Source organism: Pinus tabuliformis, chromosome 6 (genome assembly GCF_031772625.1).
Source record: "Pinus tabuliformis cultivar Carrire ecotype Pingquan chromosome 6, CPIR1, whole genome shotgun sequence".
NCBI lineage: Eukaryota > Viridiplantae > Streptophyta > Pinopsida > Pinales > Pinaceae > Pinus > Pinus tabuliformis.
The window spans coordinates 757,887,474-757,893,775 of record NC_142292.1 but is presented as its reverse complement, the minus strand read 5'-3'; the positions used below and the strand labels follow the sequence as shown (position 1 = coordinate 757,893,775).

General features: G+C 39.0%; 1 pseudogene; it reads right to left on the bottom strand.

Annotated features, from left to right (window-relative positions):
- Positions 1-533: 533 nt before the first annotated feature.
- On the bottom strand, positions 534-5,887 carry LOC149260942 (COP9 signalosome complex subunit 5 pseudogene; annotated as a pseudogene).
- Positions 5,888-6,302: the final 415 nt, after the last annotated feature.

Genomic DNA, 6,302 nt, shown 5'->3' with positions numbered 1-6,302 from the left:
TGCCAGAATGCAATATATAGAGAGTCAACGATACTTCCAGTATTCAAATAAGAATGATGAACACAACAGTGACCCACTTCTAGGAGCTACGCACCAATGAAAGGATTATTCCACATGTTCATGCATGTATGAACGCATAGAGATGAACTGACCAGCTTGTTGCTTTAACACACAACTTCTCTTGTGCGAGTCTCTCTACTCTCCACACCATTGCCAAGTTGTTCTGCGGTGCTTATGATTCTCCAGACTTTCACATCTATAGCTATTTGATCATATCGATCATGTTGAGGTGTTTGCAAGATAAGACAGAAAATATATTCAATTTGTTGAACAAAAATATTTCACACACGACCTCTATCATATGGTTGATCTTCAAAATATATATCGACCAGAATATAACTCCAATTCCTAGTCAACACATGTTCTTAATAAAAATGATTTAATGTAGGGTCGTTCAGTATTCCACCAGTGATCAACACTCCAACATCATCCACGGTCTTCCACCAAAAGCATAGCAACGTTTATGGGAACAGAAATATCAGATGCTGCCTGGCTAATGGTATTTTACCACCGCCCAGCAAATGATGGCAATGATTTACACATTCAGAACAAGAGACTGATGCGATGGAAAAATAGCAGATCAATGAAAGATAAAAATGAGACATCAATTGGCAAATGAATTTGCACAATTAGCTAGGCCTTTTCAGTCAAGCATCAGGTCTCAACCATGGGCTCAGGTCCTGATCCCTCGCCAAAAGCAATTTCGGTTTTTTTTGTTGACTGGTGAATTGAATTAAACAAGATGTCCTTGATAACCTGTGACATCAGTCCATGCACTTGATCAACAATAATTTTTGAGCTGTCCTTCATAATCTTTGCAAGTTGTGATTCCTCCTCCTTCTTCCTTTGTGGAGGCGCCAGAAATGAGCTTACACGTGAATGCGCTAATTAACTTTCTGCTTGCTCTAGCTTCTCCGCAAGATCTGAAATTTGACATACAACATAATCTCAGTTCCCTAAGAGTGGCTAAGATGAAAGAGTATTCACCCAATATTTACTCCATAAGAGGTCCAAGAGGTGAGAATCAAGGGATGACTTGAAGTATGTAATATCCAAAGCATAATACCGCTTGTAGTGAACACCAAAATCCTCAATTTTATTCAGAGGGATTGTTTGATACTCAGAGGCAGGCTCATCAGGAGGTTTGTATCCATCAGGGTATGTTCGAAAAGCACCAATCTCAACTTTTCCAGTAGATACAGTTCTTGTGGGGTCTATGACTACTGCTAAGAAAGGTTCCTGAAACTGCTGATTAGAAACCTGTGTATGCACATCAATACCAGAAAGCCAACAACCAAATTGAGGCTCAACTCAGCCACTCCTGTGGTAGATGCTCGGAGCATTGTTGCAAAATCAATCTTGATGCTTTCTCCTGGAATCAAATATAAACTAAAATCAAAACAAAAATCATAGAGATCAAGGAACACATCCGTTCTTCTTGGTAGAAGCTTGTTTCTTCTTTGTGGCTCCAAGTTTCATCAGGGTAAGAGATCGATTAACCATTAGGTAGCGGTAGAGAGGAAGGACGAGTCTGAAACAAAATGGCAGACAAAAAATCAAGACATATTTTATATCAAGGGAAAAAGGTAGAGGACAGAGAATAATGGTAGTGGAGTTATGATGCAGAAACCTAAATTTGAAACTTGTGCTCTAGCTGTCAGTGATGTCAGTTTCTGCAATATGGGCAGAACAGGCAAACCATGTCAGGGCAACACATTATATAAAACAACAGATTATATCATGTCAGGGAAACGCATTATATATGCATCAGGATTATATGTCAGGGCAGCGCAGCGTTATATGCAGGTAATTATAAAAAACTGGTCAGAGAAGAGCAGAGGGGCAGCGCTCTGTATGCAAGGTAGAAAATAGCCAGAATAGGGAGTTACAAAGCAGAGGGAAGCCAAAAATGGCGTTGGAGAAATGACAGAGGTGGCAGCTAGAATTTAGCTGAGAAAATATTCATAAGTGATGGCAGAAATGACCTGCACATACAAACCATAAAACAAATGGCTCAAAGTAATTATGCAAGGTAGGAATACACCTGCTCTGATACCATGTTAAACACACATGGGCAGCAACATAATCTGAAATATAAAACATGAGAATACATTTTTATTAAAAATTGATATAAATTTATAGTACATGGTTTGACCGTTGGGTTCCACATCCCAAGGTCTCTTGGAATCCTTTTGTCTATTCGGCGTCCACACTAACCCATTGAGGATTAGGTGTCCAACAGCAGTGACATTCATAGTTTCACCCTCCATCATTGCGGATGCAACCAGGATTCCAAATGTGGGAGAGAAATGGTACAAGGCATAGGACCTAGATGAACACTATTATGAGCCTTACATCAAACCTAGGTACATAAATGAAGCAAAAAGGATTTTTCCTTTTAGGTTCCTTGAAGACAAGTATGCCCCCATGATGAAAATCATCATGAAATATTTCACTTGTGAGGGCAGATTTTCCAGATTGTACACCTATCACATCAGGCTTCTCATGCATTTTACCAGGGTGAGGATGTTAAACCTCCCTTATTTTCTTTTCAGAAATATTGAGAAGATGGCCTACTTTGTATAGAAAAAGCCATACCCTCAGTAGATGAGTAGTCTCTACCACTATTCCTTGATCAAGATGATTGTGCTTCATCATCTTAATCTCCTCAACATCTCCTAGGAGACATTTATTTCTCATGACATCTTTAGGGGTCTTCAAATTCCTCCACCAGTGTCTCAAGAATCAGGAGGACCTTCTAGCAGTGCTTAGGTGAAGAAAGATGAGAAGGCCAAAGAAACTAGAACCATTGAGGTGCCTGAGACCTACAAGACATACCAGAGGGGCACAAGAAATTTTTTTGCAGCTGATAGGCAAGTGTTTGCTCCACTTGGTGTGGAAGGGACCTTGCCTTCTTCATCAACTCATAGGCAAATGCTTTCTCCATAGGGTGTGGAAGGGGCTTTGCCTTCATCATCAACACAGCAGGAACATGTGCAATAGCTGCACAAAGGGAAACAAAAGATGCAGGTGGAAGATCTTGATGATGAGGAGGAAAGAGACCTTGATTTGATGGGGCATGATGAGCTAGAACAACATTATGTTCATCATGGCATAGAGCAATTGACTTAGAGGCTCAGGATGAAGCAACAATAGAAAACATCATCATACAAGAGAAAGAGGCTCAAATCCAAGAATTGATGGAAAATTTGGAGAGAGCCAAGTATGTCATCACATATTTGGAAGAAGAGAACAAGCAGCTGAGTGATAAGCATGTCCTCATGGAGCTGGAACTTCTCAAGACAAAAAGACAAAGTGACAAGGGTAAATTAGTAAGGCAAGAGGAAGAAGCACCGGTCACTTTGACTCCAATTGAGAAGGAAATTAAGGGTGATAGAGAAATTTGGCTTGCAAGAGTCAATTTGCACTTAGAAAATCTACTGCAAAGGGCCAATAGGGATAACCAGATCAGCAGACACATGCCCTACCACTACAGGACCCGAAACAAAATTTGCAATATAAGGGTCAAACAGATGAAAGCAAGGCTAAGACGAGCTCTAAAAGACAAAAAAGAAGAGGATAGGCTTAGGTTGCTTGCTGAAGCTTCCTTGGATCATCAGGATGCTTGATGATGGTGCTGCTCACCAGTTTTGACAAAGTTTGGAGGATTTTTTGTTTTCAACAAATTTTGAAAATTTTAAACACAAAAAAAATGGCTCTACGCGCATCGCCACTAGCACTGCGCTTTTCCTAGGGGCAACCAATGGACAAATGGCTTACATTTTTGGATTCAGAGCAATGAGTACATGCACCTTATGCATTTTCTAAGTTTTTTTGGTAGAACGGGTCTACCAAAAAGTAAAAAACAAAAACCCCAAAAATGAGCTTTTTGCCACTTTTTGTACACACAGAAGAAGTCTGGGGAGAATCAACTTTTGAGGGGTCAAATGAGCTTCAAATGAATAAATTATAGATGTTTTGGAAAGTAGACTTGTAGATATTTTGAATGAGATATCATGAGCTCAATTTGGATGCTAGGAACGCCTCCAAAAGGGACCTGAAAGTGGCGCTGCACGTAGGACAAAAGTTGCACAGGATTGCCATTTCACTGTTTTTTGACTGCGATCTTGCATTTTCTCTCATGGAGGATGTTTTAATAATGTAAATGATGAATTGGCTTGTAAAAAGGATGGATAATTAGTAGTAGAGGGTAGATTCATTAGATTAAAAGTCATTTTCAGCACAAATGAATCAATTTCCTCACTTTTAGAGGCAAGTTGTTAGGATGCCTAGATTCCAGTTTCTTGTTCAGTGTTGGTTATATTAGCTCCTCATATTAGGGATTTGACCCCTAAGGATGGGAGGAGGTTCAAAAAATTCCTATATCTTCTTCTTCTTTCTCATTGTAAAGGGTTGGACTCAGTTGGATGCTTAGGTTTTGAAAAGACATCATTTTGTATCAGTTAAGTAGGAGATTAATTAGAATTTGCAGCTTTTTCTTTGGGATCCATGTGGTATGGTGTTTAGTTTCAATTTCATCTCTTGTGATCATATGTTTTAAATGTTTTGTGTACTTCATTAATCATTTCATTGCTTCTAAGTGGATGTTTTCAAGTTGATAGGCAGAATCCATAACATTAATGCTTTGCTTTGGGAAAATATTCACCAGTTTATGTTTTCTATAGTTTAGGAAGGATCCATGATGATCACATGCTCTTCCTAGCTTCTAATTCGTCTTGAATCACCTCACGCATCAAACCCTAGAGTGCTAAGCTTCATACCTACCTTGCCCCATTGAACACCCTGCAATTTTGAGCTAATTTCCTAGCCCTAACTATCCGGCTACTCCCGATCCAGCAAAACCCTTTCAAAAATCAAATCAAACTTTGTGCTACTATACCTAGCCTAATAATTTTCCTGATCTAGTCATCTTGGCTGAGATCCTTGCGGAGAGAGCCCTCTCCTGGCCTAGTAGGGCTAGATACTTGGCTAAGCATGGTTTGTGGTTACCCAGGCATTGCCTTGCTTCAGCTTGAGGTTCAATCCAGGTGATAACATAGTGGTGACCATACTAGGGATGAAAGATTAATCACCTCGTTAATATCTTTCATTTGAATTCTTAAGCTTGTGGATGATGAGTTTTAGAATTTACTAGGCTGAATTGGAAAGTTGTAAAGCAATATATAAAATTTCAAAATTAAGCATATTGGCTTCTCGAAAGTACACCAGATCCAATCCATATCCAAATCCTCCAACCATTGTCAGTGATCCTCATAAAATTGGGTGGAAATCTAAGAAAGTTGCAGAGAAATTTAGTGTAGTAGAAGAACAATCAAGTGAAGTTTTCATTCCTCATGTTCATTCACTCCTGGAAAGGTTAAACACTCTGCAAGATATTGAGTTTGATGTTCATTTTGAGCAAAGTCTATTTTGCAGTAAACCTTTGAGTTGGATTGATCAAATAGTTGTTGATTCCTCTATATATCTTGATAACCCTGTTGAAGACTTGTCTACATAAATTAAATTAGGGTCACAACTTATTCATGCTCTCGATCATTTGTAGAACCTTTCTTCAAACGTAGACACGGGTGAAAAATAGTCCATCTTTTAATTTTCAAAATAGCTCCTTTACATCTACTGCAACTCAAACAATCCCTTACCCACTACTTTCATCTTTATAGATTGTTCACACAACTCAATCTATCATTAATCCCCCTTTGAATATACCAAGTACCCCAATCCTTGCTTTAAATCCACCACCTCCCCTACCTAAAGTTATGGCTGCCCGATATGCACCCCTTGTTTTACCTCGAAATATTGGTGCCATGCCTGCTGATTGTCAAACCAAAATATCTTTCTTTGATGCCACACAAACCATTACAACTCAATAGCACATAGATAAAATGAATGATTTATTTGACCTCCATGAAGTTGAAAGAAGATGTGATGGTGAGGTTGTTTGTGCAAAGTTTTGGAGCTGAAGTTTGGAAATGGTTCAGAGCCCTACCAGTAGCTTCTATCACTACTTTACCAATCCTCCATAGGTAGTTCCTGGATCGATGAGAGGTGAAGAAGAATCCCCTTCAGATTTTGTCTGAGTATGATAACATCAAAAGAAATGTTGGAAAGAGTGTGCAAGACTATTGTGTAAGGTTTAATGCAATATACAATGTTGTTCCTGCAAACATTAAACCACCAGAGGGATTGTATTTGCTTAAGTTTCGAGACAGATTCGATATTGA